Source organism: Lactuca sativa, chromosome 7, assembly GCF_002870075.4.
Source record: "Lactuca sativa cultivar Salinas chromosome 7, Lsat_Salinas_v11, whole genome shotgun sequence".
NCBI lineage: Eukaryota > Viridiplantae > Streptophyta > Magnoliopsida > Asterales > Asteraceae > Lactuca > Lactuca sativa.
In genome coordinates this window covers 41,258,310-41,270,247 of record NC_056629.2, presented here as the reverse complement: position 1 = coordinate 41,270,247, position 11,938 = coordinate 41,258,310, and the positions used below count along the sequence as shown (strand labels likewise).

The following is an 11,938-nucleotide window of genomic DNA, read 5'->3' as shown; positions in this document are numbered from 1 at the left end:
TCATGAAGTGTAGAATTCTCTCAAGTTATTCCAAGTGTATTTTGGTGTTGTGTGAACCATTTGAGGTGTCACACTTGGGGCACTAGGCACTCAAGCTTCATGAAGACATTCTACAATCAAAGAGGTATGTATTCTATCTTGTTATATTCAATTTTTTGTATGCTAGATTAGGATAATACCTTGGATGTTCATATTTGCATGTATAATAGAGAAAACATAGATCCAAGGTATTTAGGGTTGCATGTACACTTAGGAGTGTTAGAATGCTCAAAACCCAACATATCACACTCTCATCAACAATCCAGGGGGAACCATCTCAGGTTCAAGAGGAACTCTAATCCGCAATCCAGGGGGAACCTCTTTTTATTGCTCAAGAATATGTTGATCAAGCTCCAACAGTCCAAGATAATTCTGCGGACTGTTCTCAAGTCCAGGGAGAACTGCAGTCTCCAACCGCAGAGTCTTCTGATATTGAACACATTCCTTCTACCACAACCGCTGACCATCTGCAACCCCGTCTACACATATGGACAAAGGACCACCCACCGGATCAAATCATCAGAAACCCATCAGCAGGCATCCAAACTCGATCTTCAAAATATTTATCTGATCACTGTCACTATGTAGCGTTTATGTCGTCGGTCGAGCCCCGGACGATCAAATAAGCTTTAATAGAGCCCGACTGGATAGCAGCAATGGAAGAAGAGCTGGCAGAATTTGAAAGAAACAAGGTGTGGCAACTCATTCCAAAGCTACAAGGTCATACTATTGTTGGTACTAGATGGGTGTACAAGAATAAGTTGGATGAATCCGGTGCGGTTATCAGGAACAAGGCAAGACTAATTTCCAAGGCGTATAATCAGCTTAAAGGTGTTGATTATCATGAAACATACACCCCTATATCCAGAATGGAGGCCATACGCATTTTCTTAGCGTATGCAGCTCACAAAAACATCAGAGTACATAAAATGGATGTAAAGAGTGCCTTCCTAAATGGTGAATTAAAAGAGGAGGTTTACCTTCAACAACCTCCGGGCTTCGAATTTCATGAACTCCCGGATCGCAGCTACAAGCTTGAGAAAGCAGTTTATGGTCTATAGCAAGAACCAAAGGCGTGGTATGAGACTCTATCATAGTTTCTTGTCACTTCTGGATATAAAAGAGGAGTGATTGATCTCACTTTATTTAGAAAAGCAAACGGTAATCACCTTATGCTTGTACAAATATGTATGGATGATATCATCGTCGGATCTACAGATCAAGGGATGGTGGATGAATTTGCAAGGCTCAAGACCAACAAATTTCAAATGAGCACGGACAAAGAGATTAACTTATTTCTAGGACTTCAAATAAAACAGGTCCCTCAAGGGATATTCATCCATCAAAAGAAATACACCTCGGAATTGCTGAAGAAATACTCAATGGACAACTGTTCCTCAGCTAAGGTTCCTATGACCTTTGGATATAAGATATTTGTTGATCCTTCCGGAGAATTAGTAGACCACAAAAGTTATAGAGGAATAATTGGCTCGTTGATGTACATCACTGCAAGTAGACCAAATATTGTCTTTGCAACAGGCGTATGCGCAAGGTACCAGGCTGATCCGAGAGTAACACATCTGACCGCAACTAAGCAAATTCTCAGATACTTAAAGGGCAGCAAAGCTCTTGGCCTCTGGTATTCCACAAGAAACGACTTTAGCCTTCAAGCATTCACTGATGCGGATCATGCTGGATGTAGATTGAATAAAAAAAAGTACTTAAGGTGGATATCAATTTCTGGGTGGAAGACTCGTTAGCTGGTCATCAAGGAAACAAAGTTGTGTCTCACTGTCTACCACAAAATCTGAATATGTGGCCGTAGCCAGCAGTTGTTCACATGTCTTGTGGATGAAAACACAATTTATGGACTACGGATACAGAATGCTGCGGATATTGATTTATTATGACTCAGAGAGTGCAATAGCGATCTCCCATCATCCTATTCATCACTCTAAGACGAAGCATATTGAACTACGGTATCACTTCATTAAAGACAACATTTTGAAAGGTAACATTGAACTAATTTTTGTTAACACTCATGAAGAGATTGTTGATATATTCACAAAAGCACTTGAGTCTACAAAACTCAATAGTTTCTTACAAATGCTAGGAATGATGAATCCGAACCCACAATTCTTTTTGAATTGATAGGTACTGCAGACCATACTTGATCAACATTGCGATCCTAGTTGAATATATCTATCATATATAGTTGTAGTATACTTTATGTACCACAATACATCTTATGTACCGCAATATATGTTATTTACCGCAATTCCATATGATACCTATATTTCCAAGGTCCTTATTGTTTGTTATTTCTGATTTTGTTCAAGTGTTCCTCTCAGATTCTTCTACTACAGTCATCTAACCATCTACCGCAATGATGAATCCATCCGCAATGATGTCTTAATCCGTAATGAGTCATCAATCTGCAATCACATTGATTGAACCTTCAACTACTTCATAAATTCGTGAAACATTGTGTGCCATTTAATGATCCTTCATTAAATAAGAAAACAATTCTCAAAAACATTCGTTATGTAGCACATTATCGTTTTAGTTCTTCTTTTCAAATAAAACTTTTGTCAGATGTATTTTAGGTGTGATGCCAAAATAAAATAGTTTCCCATAAACACTACTAGAAAAAAGGCCTTTTACGACGCTCATTGCGCGTCGTAAAATGCTCAGACGACGCGCAAATGCGTGTCAAGGAAGACCCTGTCATAAAGAGAGACGACGCGCATTTATGACGCTCATTTACGATGCGCGGTTATGACACGCAGCGCGTATCAAGGAAGGCCCTGTCATAAAGGAAGACGACACGCATTTGCGTGTCGTAACCTTACGACGCGCGTGTTTATGACACGCAATGCGTATCAAGGAAGCCCCTGTCAAGAAAGGCCATGTCATAAATGAAGATGACACACATTTTTGCGTATCATAATTTTAAATGTTCTAAAAAAAATATTTATATATTTATTAATTTTTAAATTAAATTTGCATTTAATGTCTCATAATATAAATAAAATATCATATACAAAAAATACAATCCATTGCATAAAATTTAATGTCATACAATTCTATTTTTTACAATATCTAAATTTGCATCTAATCTACTCTCTACATCAAATTCCAACTAAGTAAAGTTGCATCTTGCCTTTCATAATTCTTTAAGACTAATGCTCCAAACAGTTGTTATATGGATAAAAAGTTGTACATTGGCCCATCTCACTCAAGAATGACTTAGCCAAATTCAACTCCAAGTCTTTACTGCATCTTGCTGATAATGCTGCAAGATTTGAATCAAGTGGCTTCATATTCCTTTCTTCCACCAACTTTACCTGATGCACAAAATACACAGAAACAAAAAAACATTGTAGAGGAAGGGGTAATTTGGGAAAATGTGAGGGGTATCCTCTGCAAAACAAAACAAAAAATATCCTTTGCAAGATTTGCTCTTTAGTATCCTCTGCAAAACAAAATAAAAAATATATATCAAAAAATTAAATTTTTTATAGTTTTATATTATAATTATGCCTAGAGTATTGGATACCTGAAGAACCATTTGTTAGCTCTACAACACTTTTTGAATCTGAACCAAGCTTTCATCACTAACACTAACACCTTTTGTAGCCCCACATGAAACATCTTTTTCATCCGTTATAAGACAACGTACTGGAGATAATTCACACTCTACATAATCAAAAACACATGTTAGCATGAAAGAATCTTATAGAAGCCATAATATAAGCATGGAGATAATTCAAATTCTACAGAGAAAATCACCATTTTTGGTTGACTCTGTTCCAAGTTGCCCATGCTTGTTCCAACCAAAAGAGAAAGAAAGGCCATCTTCAATTAGAACAACAGTATGGCCTACCCCACTTCTTGCTTTCACAACTTTATACCTGAAAAATGATTTGAAATTTTTCAAAAATCGAATCACAAATACAGAAATAGACTAGAATGATGGAGCCAGTGATTTACACATGTGATATTATAAATAATTCTGATTACAAAGTCAAACACATGTAAAGAAAAGTCAAAAGTAATACCTAAATGGTGGAGCCAGTGATTTTTTCAATAGAAAATGCAGTTCCATACCATGGCTCTGTTAGCTCAGTATGTCCATCAAAGTTTGTTGACTCCCAAATGTTTCTGGAACCAGAAGGGCATACTGAGAAATCATATAAATTTAGCCAGCACTAACAAACTCATTGATAGATGATACGCTACCTTACATTGTTTGGTGTGATCTCACTTATTGCAGACTGAATAACTTCAGGGGAAAAAAGTGGAAGGTAAAGATGATCCAACTAGCCAATCTTTTGAAGGGTATAACTGCAATGTTGTTCAAAATCAAAATGATTATTCAAATAAGTAAAGCAAAAATATGATAAAAAGTGCAAATGCCTACATATTTGATGAAAATTTCACAACATAATCAATTAGAAGAATCTTGTCCTGATAATCAATTTGCTGGTGTTTTCATGAAACATATATTACAAATGATGTCAGTATCTAAATAAACATGAAAGAAATGAACACACACAGAGAGAAACAGAAGATTGGAAACACTGACCATGTCCAACATCAGTTAATTCAATAACCACTTTAAAGAAAGAGAACTCCACAATCCAGTCTGATTCACCAGCAGACAAGCTTGTTGCCCAACCCAATTTCTTCAAGACATAGAAGAGGGATCCTTCTCCTTCATGACCAATTAAGTGTCCAAGATACCTACTTGGCCCTTCCATGTAATGATCAATGCTAGGTGTCATTGGCCATGTAATTCTCAGCTTGTGACCACGTTTTACAGGAACAATTTTCACAATAACTTGATGAATAAATGCAACAAGACAATAAATGAAAGCAATTAAGCGTACAAATGAAAGCAATTATGCGTACCAAGATAATTATTCATGAATTTTGGGGCACGAAGAGGTCGACCCCTATGATTAGCAATATAAATCTTCCACCTATCAAGAACAGTAACTGAAGCATGCTCCATGTGTTGCAGCATCATGCAAAGTCCTCCTTGTTTCTCTACAGACCCCAAACTACCACCCCAATTCAAAACCCTAGCCACGTCATTCCCAGTTCCAACAGGTAGAAAGGCTATAGGAGGGGGTGAAACGTAACTTTGCTTCTCAATTGCATCCAATACCCACCCTGCTGTCCCATCTCCTCCACATACAAGAATTCTGGAATGAGGTACTCTTCTGAATAGATAAAGACCAACTTCTAGCCCTTCTGTTGAACTCAACTCAAATATCTACAAAAAGTTTCATCAAGATTTTAGAAATTTTAGTCAAAAGATAAATCAAGAACATAGTTAGCTAAAATATCAACCTAATTTGACAAATTCATATGAATTGTTGAACAGATAAAGTGATTGATGCACCTTGGAGAACATATTTAGCTCTAACATTGAGAATAAAAGTAGAAATTTTACCTGCAATGATTACCAAACTGTCATTCTCTTTAGTCGCAGCTCCTCCAGGAATGGATACGCTTTGGCGAGAACACTCAACCATGGATGAACATCAACTCCCCAATCATTCGGTACTAAATTGAAATCTGAAAACCTCGGTTTCCCCTTCAAGGTTTTGATTCGCTTCTTATTTAGATCCATACTAGAAAAACATAAATAGAATACAGTTGTTTACCAAAATAGAGTACGGGATAGCATCCCGTATTATATGGGGGGTGTATTAGATTAGGGCCATAATAGAGTACGGTTAAACACCATACTCTATCTCTACAATACTTCCACATATAATACACACTTTATTCCACATATAATACACATTATTAACCGTACTATATTCCAATCCTCTTTTCCACAATATTAACCGCACTCCATCAACATTAAACAAACCAACAAAATTACATTGTTAATGACGCATCCATTAGATTAATGAGGAAATAAAAATATAAAGTGAATCAACTATGTCATTCCAGTTCATGGGTGTCAATGATTTCCGGTGGAATGCTCTTTTGAAAGAAAAAGAAAAAGAAAAAGAACGCATCAAGATTCACCAAAATATGAACAAATTGCAAATGTTGTTTCAAGTTGATACAAAATTACTAACCTCAAGAGCCCATCTAATCAATGTAGGTAACATTGCTAGCATGTTTGTTCATATCATGCCAATCACATTACTCCTGTTAAATATCATGCCATACAACATAAATAAAACTAAAAAAGAAAAACAATAATAGTAATAAGGTGAAAGTTATGATAAAAGAGTTTGGTGACAGATTTACCAAGCAGGGTATATGTATACTTCAATATGCATTTGCAGAAAACCCATATGAGATGCGATTTCCTCATAGTGGCTGTGGTGGTAAATCCATCAGTAGAAAACCCAACACTCTGAGCATGGTTACCTCCAACCTTCTAAAAAGTAATAGGAATTTTCAGGAAAGGCTATTAGAGTAACATTAAACCAAACACATTTAGTAAGATACTAAGTTTATACATATATACAAAGAAGTGGGAAAAAACCATATGAATAGTCATGCTCAAAGATCAAATTTACATGGAGGGTATAATTGGTAACAGTAGCCTGTTGTGCAAGGTTTTAGGTAAGGAACAAACAAGCAACAATAACAAAAGATGTCATACATGGTGGAATAATGACACTAACTTGTTGCTGATGTTGGGGAATGGCCTATATTGTGTTAACTATGACTTTGATTCCGTTAAGCATGTGAGTCCACAATATTAAAAAATAATAATAATAATAAAATAATCATGTGGATATAAATAAAATGTGAATATTGAACACATACATCTCAAAACAATACTTTATATTCATAATAGTTGTATATATAGGCAAAACTAATGTTGACAAACTTCCCCTGAAGATGTCATACATGATATAACACCAAATATAAGCATGCTAGCAGTGATCTCAAAATGATATATGCTAAAGGCTAAATTCATATACAAAATGAAAAGATTATGGTGTGTAAGTATCATACTACTTTTTTAGTATGATAAACAACATAAAGCATTCATTTTCAAGATACATGGATGCTAAAACAGAATCACCTTTAAATGTAAAGTTGCACAACAATGCAAGGATTTGGGAATAGTAAACTACTAAACAGTCGTATATTTGCAAAAGTACCTTGAAAAATCATCAAAACACAATGTTTCATACCCGGTAGCTTCAACATAGGTGAATCATTGTCAATTAACCAATATTTCGGCATTCTAGAATCAATCTCTGCTGATTGCACTTGAAATTGTCACCTTAGCCTAATTGAATAAGAAAACAAGAGGAAAATAATAAGAACATGAGCAATCATCAGAAAATTACCTCCTCAAAAGATATCGTTCTTTTATAATTTATATACTCCATCGCCTAATTTGAAATTTAAAGACTTCCTATATCCATTCAGTTGATCATTATTGAAAAGGTAAGTATTAGATTCTGAATCTAGGTAAAAAAATATGAATAATCTGAATCGGACATTACATCGAACACATTATGTGCAATTACAAAACACAAGAAAATTATACAAAATAGGAGAGAATGAAAGGATATAGCCATATCAGATAATGATTCACAATAAAGATTTCAAAACGGACTAAAATTACAAGAAGAAGGCCAATTGAAACACTAGAAAAGTATCGATAGAGGTACATATTAAAAAGAAGATGAAATATCTAGGAACATTCATACCTTCTTGAAAAAACTAGCAAGGGAATAGGAGGAGTCATTGGCTCGAAGATGATGATAGTCTCATGGTCATGGTGACGAGATGATGAGTGAACGCTAAGAGAAGTGGTGAAGTCGTGCAAATGAAAATATGAGTGCTCTGGAGGTAAAAAAAATAGAACATATTTGACGATCATTTAAAAAAATAGGCGGAAAAAAAAAACAAAAATATAAAATTGTATTAGAGTACGGTCAAAATACACAACCGTACTTTATCTTGTGTATCGTATTTGCGATTTTCTAGTAGTGATAGTTCGCTGGAAATTTTCAATTAATGATTCAACTCATTTCAATAAGATTCGAAGCTAAAATCTTCATATTTCAGAACTAGAATTCAACGAAATTCACTGCCGAGATTTCTCCAAAAACTTCAATCAATCATGGAACTGATTTCGGTTCAAGACTAACAGACAAAAACTTTAATCAATCGTGGAGGCAGTTTTAGGAGTTTGACATTATGGGAGGTGGGAGCGTATTCGCAGGGGAAGGTGGAGGGATAACAATCATTCCGAAGCTTGATCAGTACTGGGAGAGGGGATGCATCAGGTGCAAGATACGCACACATCACGCATCAAGACCTAGGGCTTGTAAGTACAACAAAAAATCATGAGAAACCTTCATCGCCGGAAACAAATATTGTAGATGGAAGAGAAAGTTGAGATGGAAGTATTGAAACCCACATCAGGAGCTGGCAATTGAAGCTCCTGATGTGTTCAAAAGACAGGATCAGAGATTTGGTGATATTGCGATTTTGTTGTAGGAGAAAAGAGGATTGATGATGATATTAGGGTTTTTTTTGTGTATTAGAGTGAGTGAGAGAGAGAGAGACTAAGAGAGAGAGAGAGAGAAAAGAACGATGGAAATAAGGTAGAGGATAACAATGGCGGCCTTTCAAACTTTTGGGATTTTCGTTTCCCCCCAGCTGCAAAAGAAGAGAAAGCGCCTTTCATTCAAAAAATATAAAGCGACATTTCTAGACGACGCCCATTTTTAAGTAAGTGCCCTCCGTGTTTTTAATTTTTTTTGTTGGACATTAATTTTAGGGCGCGCACAAAAGCATGTCGTTTATCATTCAAATTTTAGAAGAGATGACATTATTTTAAGGGTACACGCTTTTGCGTATCGTAAATCACCGCGTGTCATTGTTTGCGCGTCATTAAAGGGCTGTTTTCTAGTAGTGAAAAGAAATCTTTTTAAGAAATCTTTTTCTTTAAATTGTCTTTTCCCCTTACCCCAAAATGTCAAATCCGTTACAAATTCCACCTTTATTCAATGGACTATCGCCCCTCACCACACGTTCTTCATACGTGGGACTTTGGGCCTGACATTTCATTAAATGCCACATTTTTGGAAAATAAATAAATAAATAAAAACTTTTCGTTAATGCTTTTGTGGCTGATAATGATTTTCTTAATTAAATGAAAAAGTTTTTTTTTTAATTTTAATCGCTTTCTTTAGGGTAAAAACAACATTTTTTTAAGATCCGCCCCCATATAAAGCCTCTTTTCTTCCCCAAGAAAGCTTTATGCCTTCTGAACCCTCTAACACAAACTTCATCTTCTTCACCCTCTTGCGCTTCAAAAATTTTCTGCAAGTTCTTCAAATTTTTCAAAAATGGTGAAATCAGGCATCTCAAGGAAACAATCGAAGGTATCAACATCTATTCAACCAACTGGTTCCGACTCTGCAATAAGGAACCAATCGCCTTCAATTGAATCTAGCAATTTTAGGGCAATATTTGATGATCATTCTGCTTACAATGACCCTATCCGTCTCATGATCAAGTTCATCTCCAATCATCCAATATTTGGACCATTCAACTCATTCACTGATGTTGTTCCCATCTCGACATTGTTCAAATGTGCTTTTTCAGCATATCGACCCCTCAATAATCTTCAAGAAGTTCATCTGAACTTGGTGGATGATTCTTTAGTCATCTTGAACAAAGACATGTTTCTCACTGCAATCAATATGTTGGTGCATCCCTCTACAAAATTCATCTCACCAAGTGTGACAGACATCATCTCTACACTTTACTAGATGGGATACCAGAAGACGTTCAAGGGAATTAGCGAGTTCAAGAAGAATCTCCCAGCGGTATGGCAGTTTGTGTGCCATTTTGTGATTTGTAGTTATTAGGGAGAACCGGAGGCACTGACAATATGGGCCTCAAATTACTCAAGTTAGTATGGAGCATCTTCACGGGAAATGATGTCAACTACGGTCAAATCCTATGGGATGATTTTCTCCAATACATCCCTAAGGAGACTCCAAAGGAAAAATCAACCAAGCTCACTTTTGCAAGGTTCTGGTCTCTCTGCATCTCCGATCTTCATCATGCCGCCAAGATCAGCATGGGGAATGACATCAACTTCTTCATCACCCACGACCTTAAAAAGCACGTACCTTCTAAAGACCAATCTATTTTTGGACCTATTAGACGCTTACCCATTCACATTTTGACTACTGTTGGACTTGAGACCAAAGAAGTCACATATCATATAGAGGCTACGAAAGGTATTGATCCATACCTTTCTACCCTGCCTCTACCTAGTCAAAACATTTTAGCCTCTACAACACCCAATCAACCAGAGCGTTCCGTAGCTCCATCTTCTACAGTTTATCCAATCTTCCCGTAGCCAAAAGGCTCAAACAGTTGGTTAGATCCAAGAAAGGCCCCCGCAACAAGGCAAGGAAAGATGCAACACCCAAAAAGGGTGAAACATCCATGAAAAGTAAAGCATCCAAGAAAGCTGAACCCTCTAAGAAACGAAAACTAAGACATGTTGTGTCTTCAGATGATGAATCCAATCCTTTTCCTGTAGTGAATATAGATGATGAGTCTGATAGTGACTCAATACCAATTCTTGTTCTCAAGAGAAGAAAAACAAAATCCACCTCTAGCCAAATGCATGACCAGACATATACCATAGTCTCTCAAAAGGCTTCGGTAGTCCTTGGGGTTGTCGCAGACACATTTGTTTCGATCCTTCATGACTACTTAGGCACATCAAGTGTGTATGTTTCATCCAAACGTGGAGACTCACCCCCAACTAAATCCCAAGAGGATTTAATTGGCTCTTCTCGCCCTAAGGTCTCGTGGGCTTCCAAACTTCATTTCTTTGAGGAACAGGAGTTGCGCTCCATTCTAGACCTTGTAATCCAAACACTCGATACACCTTCCCAACCACAGGGCAATTCTTTAGCCCATGCCAGAACGGAGCCGAGGCCAAACTTGACTACGAGTCAAGGAGACTGAGGAAGCTCCGAAAATCCTACTCTGCTTACATCTAATACATGTGCTTTAGGCACGGTAAGCACAAATGTGCAAGGATCTGTGAACCCGAGGGACACCTCGGTGGGTTTTCAAGGAATTGACGGTAATGAATCTGATAACTCTTGGGGACATTACAAACTAACAAATGTTTCCGAAGCCAAGAAGTATGCCGCTTTCCGTAGGGCATTTAAAGTAAGGAAAGATCAACAAACCAAGCAACTTCAACAAAAGCAACATGAGATTCTAATTGTGGCCAAGTATTGGGTTGATGCAATTAACAATGCAAACACCGTAACCACAATTTTAAAAATTCAGGATTAGATGTGCGCAATGGCTGAGACAATCCCGAATACTCAGTCCATTCCTGATGGTGCAGGTCCATCTCAGCCCACTCCAACTGAAACTGTTAGAGAATTACAAAATGACAGAACCAAGATTAAAGTTAGTTCTGGGCCAACCTTCGGTTTTGACAACATCTACATAAATGAGGTAAACCAACCTGATCCCCCTGATGATTTCATGATATTTGATGAAGAAGAAGAATCAAGTGGTTCTCAACACTCAACCTCTAAGTTTAAGGAGAAGAAGAAGAAAAAGAAGTTAGCCGTCTCAAGAAAAGAATTCTTGAGGTTACAAGACAATGTGGATCAAATCTTAGCTGCTGTGAAATCTTCTCAACCATAATCAGAGGACTTGTCTGGACCGCAGTCCCTCATTGACCGCGTCGAACGACTTGAAGCTAGAGAATTCCTTGCTACAGATAGAATCTCTCTTAAAGTAGAAATGGTTATTCGAGCCCTAGATACCAACCAAAAAGCTGATCATCAGCAGTTTTTGGCAACTGCAGAGCGACTCATCTCAGAGGTATCTGCAATCAAGTCCG

General features: G+C 37.0%; 1 non-coding gene across 2 annotated transcripts; it reads right to left on the bottom strand.

The window, feature by feature from the left end:
* Positions 1–3,089: 3,089 nt before the first annotated feature.
* On the bottom strand, positions 3,090–7,888 carry LOC111880737 (uncharacterized). Of its 2 annotated transcripts, XR_008225119.1 has the most exons (10): positions 7,743–7,888; positions 6,316–7,315; positions 5,501–6,213; positions 4,628–5,320; positions 4,463–4,524; positions 4,282–4,386; positions 4,101–4,203; positions 3,832–3,953; positions 3,599–3,738; positions 3,090–3,514 (listed from the first exon to the last, which is right to left on the bottom strand). It is a non-coding gene; the product is annotated as an uncharacterized LOC111880737 (transcript). The 2 variants fall into 2 exon arrangements; XR_008225118.1 differs by having other exon boundaries at positions 5,501–7,315.
* Positions 7,889–11,938: the final 4,050 nt, after the last annotated feature.